The sequence below is a fragment of the Carassius auratus genome, unplaced genomic scaffold (genome assembly GCF_003368295.1).
Source record: "Carassius auratus strain Wakin unplaced genomic scaffold, ASM336829v1 scaf_tig00039721, whole genome shotgun sequence".
Taxonomy (NCBI): Eukaryota; Metazoa; Chordata; class Actinopteri; order Cypriniformes; family Cyprinidae; genus Carassius; species Carassius auratus.
In genome coordinates, this window is record NW_020526537.1 from 131,742 (window position 1) to 142,500 (window position 10,759).

Genomic DNA, 10,759 nt, shown 5'->3' on the forward strand with positions numbered 1-10,759 from the left:
GATGATGTTTATAAATCTAAATTTAGAAAAATTGACCCTTAGTTCAGTTTTTATGGTCTGGGGTCACATATTTGTTACTTGAAATAAAATAAGCATTGAAACAAAATATCACTAAAAACAAAAATGTGATTATCAACAATATTAACATCAAACAAACAATGTTACATTACTGAAATTAAATGTAAACTAAAATTAAAAAGCATACATTCCGTCTTAAATTAAAAACTAATTCAAAATATTAAGAAAAACTACAACTGTTAAAAACTACTTAGATATATTCAGAAAACAAATACAAATCACACAACAAAATTAATAAAACTTTAACTAAAATTAAAACAGAAAAAAAAACCTATAATAAAATATGAATAAATGGTAAAACAGAAGCCAATAATGAAGCGTTATTTGTAAGAGTGTAATCATGACTAACACATCCTGGTGTTTCAGTCTTGGGTTTGAATCTTAGATCACATCCTCTGTTCACCTGCACTAACACTAACAGGTGTTCATTAGTCCGTTCATTAGCCCAATGCCTGAGCGACCGCTCTGTTCAGTCAGTCGTACTTCACATCTTCAACAAATGTGTTTCAGCGCTGAAGCTGATGCAGAAACCAGGGTTTTTTCTCCTGTCTTTGTTCCCTCTATCCTGAGCTTAATGGAAGTCCAGCGACAAAGAAACAGACGTACAGAGAAAAAAGAGTTGTACCCTTGAAAGTGAATTATTTTGTGGGAGGTATGCAGGCTTATCATTTCTGCACGTTATTGTTTCGTCAGCCGCACAAAGACATTCGTCTGAATGCAAAGCTTCCTCTGATTATGTGCTTTTTCCTCCCGAAGAGCTGAAATAAAAGCCGTTTTTACTAAAAACTAGTGAATAAATCTGCCTATGAACAAGACACAATACAATCGGTGAAGACCTTGAGAGCTGCGCCGAAATTGCACACAAAAACTGCTTCTACAGAGTGTGTGGATGCATAAAAGATAATATACTATAAAACATGATAATATATTATATTATCATGTTTTATAGTATATTAGAAGCTTTTAGAAATATACCTTTTGCATTTTCCATACTATGACTTTCTGTATTAATTTATTTTTATATTTTTATATATTATTATATATATTATATATTTAAATTTTTTGTGAGTGTGTTTTTATTCATATTTTCATTTTTAATACTTTAATATTCATAATGTTATATACTGTATTCATATTTTAGTAGTATAATTTAAGTCTTTTATACTTATTTTTTTATTAGTATTAAAATAGTATTTTAGTACTTTGTCATACTATACATTTTATAATACTCTTATTATATATAGACTATATATAAAATGTATTTCTATTATACTTAGTTATTCTGTAACTTTCATAATTGTATTATTATATTATATTTCATATTTTAAGTTTTTATATTTATATTTTTAGTATATTTTAAGCATTTCATTTTAATGCTTATCTTTACTTATAAATATTATTTTTTTATTTTTAATTCCATAATTTTCATAATGTATTTCTATTTTTATATCATATTTTAAGGTTTATATATATATATATATATATCAGTATATATCTATTTGTGCTTTTTTATACTATACATTTTATAATGTTTGATACTATATTTAATATCCTTTATACTTGCATTTTATTCTGTTTTTAACTTTTTATGTATATGTGTATATATATATATATATATATATATATATATATATGCATATGCGAATATATAGTAAAATATCAAAATAGATAAGTGTAAATATAAACAAATGTTATTTATAGAATTTATATATAAATTTTTCTCCATATATAATTTTATTCCATAACATATAAAATGTTTATTGCTGTTGTTATTATTATTATATTTACTTTCATAATGTTTAATGCTGTATTTTTTTCTATTTTAAAATGAAACTTCTGTATGCAGTCCTTCAGCCTTCCCAGTGTTTTCTGTGAATCTTTCAGACGTGATGTTTGTGCGTGTGTTCACGAGGTCGCTCGGGTCGCTGGGGTTCACTGATTGTTCGGGAGAGAGAAGCGTCTCATTGTGAGGCTCTGAAGGACGTTCCTGTGAGAGCGTGTTTGTTCAGCGTCGCTCTGTTTCTGTCTCGTGTGAAGCTCCAGATGTGAGCAGATGTTTCACTGATGAACCACACGATCGTCTTCACAGAAACATCTCATACTGTCTTCTGCCTCACAGACCTTCGAGGGCTCGATCTGATATGAGCCTCTGTTGGAGAAATTACTTAACATTAATCATAATATTCATATGATGTTCACTCAGACCTGACGCCTCACATGAGAACCACTGAGGATAAACTCGGTGTGATGCATCATGGGATGTGAGGTTTGATCTCTCAAACACATAAACTAATGATTTTATGATCAATGAAAACTTACTTTTTTATTGTTTATTCTTTTTTACTTTCTTTTGTATTTTATAATTTTATTTTATTTTCACTTTTAATTTAATATATCCTTTTTCTTTCTTTTTTTCAGATATTTTACTTGAACTAGTGAATAAATATAATACAAAATACAAAATTACAAAACACTATCTAAATCACTTTTTTCCATACTAAAACTTTCATAATGTTTTACACTGTATTTGTAATATTTACATTTTTATATATTTATATTTTGTGTATTTTAATCTTTTTGTGCATTTTTATAGTTTTACTTAATGATACTTTTTAATATTTTAATACTATAATTTTCATAATATTTTATAATGTATTATATTTTAATGTATTATTAATATATACAATATAAATACATATGCATGCATAATGTATAATAAAATATATAAATATATAGAAACTTTTTCTAATTTATTTAATTTTCTTTCTTGTCTATTTTCTATTAGTTCTTTTTTTCTGTCTCTATTTTGAAACTTTCTTTCTCTATTTTTTAATCTGTCATTCTTCTCGTTCGTCTCTGGTTCTGAAGTCGTTCGTCATCAGTAATGGCAGCTGAGTGGAAGCAGATGAGCTTCAGCGCTAATGAAGATAAATTCACTCCTGACTGTTTGTCTGCTTTTATTTTTTTAAGTTTGATTTTAAAAGCGGTGGGAGAAATTAAATAAATAAGAAAGGAATCAGCTTCAGCACTTTGCAGGCTGTTTGTGAACTCATCTCTCTCCGTATCTGTCAGTCATAATGTACATGCTGTCAGATGAATCATGCAGAGAAAACGTGTTTCATTAGACCCAAACCTTCAGCCCAACTGAGAAAACCCCTGTTACACAGCAGACGGGATCATTCTGTCAGCATTCACTTTCACTCTTACTTCCTTAAATCTTCTCCATTCATTTGACTTTCAGAGAGTCAGCCTGAATGCAGATCTGTTTCTCACTAAGAGCATCAGAGTTCAGAAGAGCTGTAATATAGCGCACGACTCTATAGATGACTACTATGATGCATTTATGATGTGCTATGATGCGTTATGCATTATCATGTGTTATGGTGCATTATGGGTCATGACGCATTATGTGTTATGATGTGTCATGATGCATTTTGATGAATTATGATGCATTATGCGTCATGATGCTTTGTGACAGATTTTGCATTATGATGCTTTATGATGCGCAAATATTCATTATGACATGTCAGGATACTTTATGATTCATTATGCACGTTGATTCCTTTTGCTTTATAATGCATTAGAGATGTTTTGCTTATTTATAGATTTAAAAACTATTTAGTTCAAGGATGCTAAAATTCTAATCTGAATGCATCATGATGCATTATGGGTTATGCATTATGGATAATGATGCATACGTTATGCACATCAAGATACGTTATGACACGTCATGATACTTTATGATGCGTCAAGATGTGTTATGATGCATTAAGCACTATGACGTGTTATGCATTATGATGCTTTATGCATTATTATCATAGACTGTATATAAACATCATGCATTATAATGTGTTTATACCGTTGTTTTGCTTATGTTGCTCTATGGATTTTAATGCTTAATGGATGATGCATTATGCGTTATAATGTGTCATGATGTGTTTTGATGCTTTACAGTGGATTACGTTGCATCATGACGTATTATGCATTATGATTCATTATTACACTTTATGATGCGTTGAGATGCATAACAATGTGCCATGATCAGTTTAACGAGTCCTTGTTGAATAAAAGTTAGAAATTCTTTCAGATTAAAAAATAACGCTTTTGGCTGACAGTGGTTGTATAAGTCAGAGATGAGCATTAGATTTGGCATTGACTCTCAGCTGATGAAGGGCTGATGGGACGAACGCTAAATACCTCACACACTCTCTCATCTCCATCCCAAACACAGACTCCAGCAGAACACTGAGCATTGATCCCATGCTCAGTTGCCACGGTAACACCATCGCGCTGGTGATTGGGTTCACGGGGAATGACCCGCTTCCCTTCATATCAAAGTGCGACCCTACAACCTCCTGCTCTTCACGAGCAGATCGACACATCAGTCTAACAAATCAGATTGAGCTTGACAGGTCACACCGCTGATCTCATTAAACCACCTGCTAGAAGAGCTGCGTTATATTAACTAGTGTGAGGAGCGATCGCTGCATCCGTCAATACAGCCATCAGACCGCCAGTGACTGAGATCGAGAGAGACGCCAGGTGAAATCACCTTCAGAGCAGATCTAATTATCAGTGACGGTGTGAAAACTCAACTACGCTCTCACTGTAACAAGCACAATCAGAGCGAGTGAAGATGCAAATGATAAAGTGATATCTGAGTGTAAAATCACACCAATCACTGACCTCTGACTTTAGCTGGAAGAAAGCAAAACTCATCATTTACTCTTTTCTATACGATGAAAGCTGAAAGTGACCAGAGCTGACAAACTCCAAATAGTGAAGCCATGGTGAGGAAATTAATGAACTCATTAATAAACGTGCGACAGCATTGATATCACAGAATACACCGCACATTTTACAAGATTTTTGTCAGGATTTATCAGAGAACTTAAATTAACAATTGTGTTATGATGCTTCATGATACTTTGTTGCTTTATGTTGTGTTATGATGCTTTTTTTGCATTACAATACTTTATAATGCTTTATTTTGCTTTACAATGTTTTATTTTATGATGTATTACGATGCCTTATGATTTTTTATGTTGCATTACAGTGCATTACAATGCTTTGTTGCATTGTGAAGCGCTACAATGCTTCAGGTTGCATTTTAATGCATTATGATGCTTTGTTTTGTTACGATGCATAACAATGCATTACGATGCTTGATGTTGCGCTACAGTGCGTTACAATGCTTTACGATGGTTGATGTTGCGTTACGGTGGGTTACATTGCTTTAAGATGGTTGATGTTGCGTTACGGTACGTTACATTGCTTTACGATGCTTGATGTTGCGTTACGGTACGTTACATTGCTTTACGATGCTTGATGTTGCGTTACAGTGCGTTACATTGCTTTACGATGCTTGATGTTGCATTACGGTGCGTTACAGTGCGTTACATTGCTTTATGATGGTTGATGTTGCGTTACGGTGCGTTACAGTGCGTTACATTGCTTGATGTTGCGTTACGGTACGTTACATTGCTTTACGATGCTTGATGTTGCATTACGGTGCGTTACAGTGCGTTACATTGCTTGATGTTGCGTTACGGTACGTTACATTGCTTTACGATGCTTGATGTTGCATTACGGTGCGTTACAGTGCGTTACATTGCTTTATGATGGTTGATGTTGCATTACGGTGCGTTACAGTGCGTTACATTGCTTTACGATGCTTGATGTTGCATTACGGTGCGTTACAGTGCGTTACATTGCTTTATGATGGTTGATGTTGCGTTACGGTGCGTTACAGTGCGTTACATTGCTTGATGTTGCGTTACGGTACGTTACATTGCTTTACGATGCTTGATGTTGCATTACGGTGCGTTACAGTGCGTTACATTGCTTTATGATGGTTGATGTTGCATTACGGTGCGTTACAGTGCGTTACATTGCTTTACGATGCTTGATGTTGCATTACGGTGCGTTACAGTGCGTTACATTGCTTTATGATGGTTGATGTTGCGTTACGGTGCGTTACAGTGCGTTACATTGCTTGATGTTGCGTTACGGTACGTTACATTGCTTTACGATGCTTGATGTTGCAATACAGTGCGTTACATTGCTTTACAATGGTTGATGTTGTGTTACAGTGCGTTACATTGCTTTACAATGGTTGATGTTGCGTTACAGTGCGTTACATTGCTTTATGATGGTTGATGTTGCGTTACGGTGCGTTACAGTGCGTTACATTGCTTGATGTTGCGTTACGGTACGTTACATTGCTTTACGATGCTTGATGTTGCAATACAGTGCGTTACATTGCTTTACAATGGTTGATGTTGTGTTACAGTGCGTTACATTGCTTTACAATGGTTGATGTTGCATTACAGTGCGTTACATTGCATTATTGCATTATGAAGTGTTACAAAGCTTTAGGTTGCCTTACTTGCTTCATGATGCTTTGTTGCATTACAATGCATTACGATGTGTTACAATGTTACTTGCGCTGCATTATAATGCTTTGTTGCATTAAAGTGTATATTACAATTCTTTGCATTATGATGCGTAACGATGCTTTACCGTATGTTGTGTTATGAAGCTCTGTGATGCTTTATAATGCTTTATGTTGTGTTACATTGCTTGACCAATGCTTGAAAATTTTGGATACATTTTTAGTCTCACAACAATAAAATAGTACAGTGACAGATATACACACCCACAGACTTCTCTCATTGTCTTATCATGTCTGGTCTGGTGTCGTGCAATCATGTCATCTATTTGCATGATAAAGGTGATGTGAATGGGCCATTAGTATGAACAGAAGCCAATAATGTGCTGATAATTTAGAAAACATTATTTAAATGTCAAGCTGTAATGATAAAGAGCCGCTAATAGTTCCATCTAAATGTCATGCTGAAATTATTCAATTAGCAGCTGGTGAGAGAGGCCGAGCATCATTTAGCCGTCCGTACAGTGTGTTTGACTCCTGTCAGCTCATCATGTGCTCGTGTTTGCTCTCTCATGGCAGTTTGCTTTTCTTCCTGTGTTTTTCACTAAATTGTTTGATTCATGAAATAAATGAGGAAATATAAGAACAGTTAGCCCGTTAGATCAGGGTCATTTTTACAGCTGTGTGTTTTTATGGTTGTGTGTGGCACATTTTCTCTGTACTGAAGCAGAAATTGTCCTGATTTAGTCATAGCTGAGGTGTTTCTCCATGACTGACACTGTTAAACATGCTGATGATGCATCTCTAGACCATTACTTTTGGAGGTGTGTGTGTGTGTGTGTGTGTGTGTGTGAGGATTTCCCCGTCGCGCTTGGACTCGTCCCGGTCACCGTGGGCCTCTGAAAGTTACGCAAATAGAGGGATTTCAAAGCTCTATTTTCTGCATGACACTCTTTAAACGGCAGAAAATGCAAGTGAAGGAGCCTCCATCAGCTCTCGTTCACTTCATTTCAGCCTTCACTATGAAAAAAAGGGAATAGTTTACCCAAAAAGAACTGAGAAATGTAGCACTGCATCAGTGTCTCATCAATGGATGCTCTGCAGTGAATGGGTGCCGTCAGAATGATAAAAACATCCCAATAATCCACAGCACTCCAGTCCATCAGTGAACATCTGGAGAAGACAAAACCTGAAACACATCCAGCATTAAGATGATTTTAACTCAAACACATAGAGTCTATAATCCAGAATAACACTTCCTCCAGTGAAACAGTGTTCTGGTCTGAATCAGGAGAGAAATCTGCACAGATCAAGCAGTGTTTAAACTAATATGAGAGGGACAACTGGAGATTTTCACTGTTTGTTTGTTTTGTCAGACAGTTTCCTTACAGTCTGTGTTTCGAAAGCGATTCAGGAGACTTTTAATGAATACTGAACTGATGGTGTAGCTGTTGGAGTTGGTCTGCAGTCGTTTGAATCGTCTCACGTTCGGCTCGTGTTTTCTCATCTCCTCCTCGTTCCAAAGTGGTATTTTTAACCAATAGAGAGGAAATGTCTGGAAATAAGAGCACTTGAATAATGGTGCACTAGAGCTCGCGGGTCACATTTCAGACGCTTTCTTAAATAATCTCAGAAATCGTTCTGTGTATACAGCCAATTGTCCAAAAAATCAATAGCTTTTAAAGCTGAGCTTGATTCACACGCTGTTCCTGCTTTTTTCCCTTTGTAAAGCACAAAAATCAATGTCATATTTTTTTTAATCATTTGCTGAACTTAGAAAATTGTGAAAAGGATAAATGTGGCAGTGTGGGTCTCATATCGACCTCCGAGAATTAGAGTTCACTCCGTCTTTTTACCCATCACTTGTACGTGAGCGTGCATTCATACACACACACACACACACACACTCACACAAAGAGCAACATAAACACTTCTAATCCTGCTAGTTACTGTAAGTCAGTAATGTTCAGACTCTCTGATGCCATTAAGAGTTTTCATATGAATATATATGAAGAATATATAACTTTTATTTTTTATATTAATGTACTGATTCTTAAACTGTGCGCTCAGCTGTTTCTTGTGCATCTGACCTTTCCAAATGTCATTTTTGTCGTATGCTTATTGGTGTTGTGAATAAATGATGAAATGCATCCGCGATGCTAAACTCCATTCGAGGTGTTTCCATCACGTTTGCTCCGTCTCTGCATGTGGTTTGTCCTCTGTAATGCGTGCTTGCCTTCTGTTTTTATCTGCCTTCCTTCCTTTTGCATTTAATCATTTAGCGAGCGTTCGGCTGTCAGGTCTGAACAGTCAAGGACGAGCTTCACAGAGGAACATGCAAACACATCTGAGACGACCTTTCATTCTTCTGAAACATTCACAGTGTCTGTCATTGAACAATACGGCGAGGAGCCACTCAAGGCTAATGGTTAAATATTATAATGAAACTGCAGCAACATTCAGGTGAATTAATGGAGATGATGTGCAATAAATACTCGCACTGATTAATCTGCTAAAACTTGAAACATTTTTATATAATGCAGGATTTAATGCACCTTAAAATGCATTCAATGATTTCATAAATAATTGCAACCACAGTTATAATACTTGTGTATTCATTATTGCATCTTCAAAACATGCAGTGCATTAAAACACAACCAGATTTAAAAAAAAATTAAATATTATAATGCATTTTAACTTTGGTTACAATAACTTATGAAAATATTTAATGCATTATAACACAAATTTATAATAATGCATTATGCATAAGTAAAGGGTTCATTTTATAATCAGAGTGACCCGTTCTTCTTGGTTCAACTAACTATAATCACAGAGATGTTCAGAGCAGGGTTCCTGATGCATATAAAAGTGTTGAGTCTGAATGTGTTTTATAGCTCGACGCAAGGCCTTGAGACAAACACTTTATTAATGACTGTGCTGTTTGTATCTGCGCGTCTCGTCTGTCTAGACTGTGTGTTTGCCTCAGACGCTTTGAACAGTTTGTGAAAGCAGATCAGTTTCTTCAGAAGGATGAGTTTGCTGTTTTTGTGCTGCTTGACCAGCGTAGTGATTCGGGTAAAGGTGGTTTAAACAAATTGAATAAATGTATTAATTATTGCAAACCCAAAAATGCAGACCAAAATGTTTTCCACAGTGTTCCAAACCTTGCAGACCTAAAAGATTTTACAGCCTTTTCAGCTGCGTGTATTATTCATTCATTCATTCATTCAGAACATTTCCATCTTCTTGATTCTTCATCATCACAGTCTGAAGACTCAAGCTCATGCAAACATTTAATATGTCTTGTTTGTGTTCTGCAAAAAAATAAAGCACTGGGGACAGTACAAAAAAAGCTATTTTTTTAGATACACCTTTGTTTATATATATTATTTTTATTTAGCATATTCTGCAAGGTGTGTTCTGTAAGCAGGTTCTTTCATCCAAAGCAACTTGTTGTTCGGTTGTTCTGGTGTTGATCTGATGTCTCTGGACTGTTCAGTGATGCTCGTCTTGGTCTTGCTGTATCAGATTGAGTCTGAGACGCGGTCTTTCATCTGCTCTTCTGCTCTGATTGCTGCTTTGATCCTGGAGAGGCTGATGGGAGCCGCTCTTGTGCTTCCAGACCTGCAGAAATGGGATCAGGGACCATGAGCATCAGGGCTGTGATTCCGGTCCCAGAAATCAGTCCATATGTGTCTGTTTAAAGGGACGGTCTCCATTCACTCCCAACCTCTGTGAGGGACTTTCTTTGGACATAAACACATAAACATAAGTCTTTGCACAGCTCTTACAACAGTGAATAAATAAATAAATAGAACAGCAATAACACATCTGTTCTTCGTACAAATCTTCATTTGACTTTAGATGCACAAATCATGATTCAATTGCGAGCTTAAATCAGAATTACAAGAAAAAAAAAAAATTGTGATAAACTCAGAATTGCAAGGGGAATTTTAAATCGTGAGATATAAAAGTCAAAAGTGCAAGAAAATAAAATAAAAATGTGAGATATGAACAGAATTGTAAGGAAAAAATTAAATAATCAGGGTTTGGAAATGAGATGAGCTTGAGTAAAAGTCGACAATGTTTAGTTTTGGTTTCTATAAATGTAATGTGAATATACTTGAAGTTTTTAGTTCTCAAAGCAGATATGATATTGTTTGAGATTCTCTCCTAAATGAAGATGTTTTCCTAAACGTGTTGTTGGGAAGGTTTTGTATCGGTGTGGGCTGTTGTATTGAGAATGTTTCTGGCCTTGAAGCATTTCTGACAAACTATTGTGTATTTTTG

At 35.1% G+C, this 10,759-nt stretch overlaps 1 protein-coding gene across 1 annotated transcript in view; it reads left to right on the forward strand.

Moving 5' to 3' along the window:
- Positions 1–10,759, forward strand: part of LOC113084132 (receptor-type tyrosine-protein phosphatase mu-like) — a 49,442-nt gene that overhangs the window by 32,047 nt on the left and 6,636 nt on the right. The window lies entirely within an intron of this gene.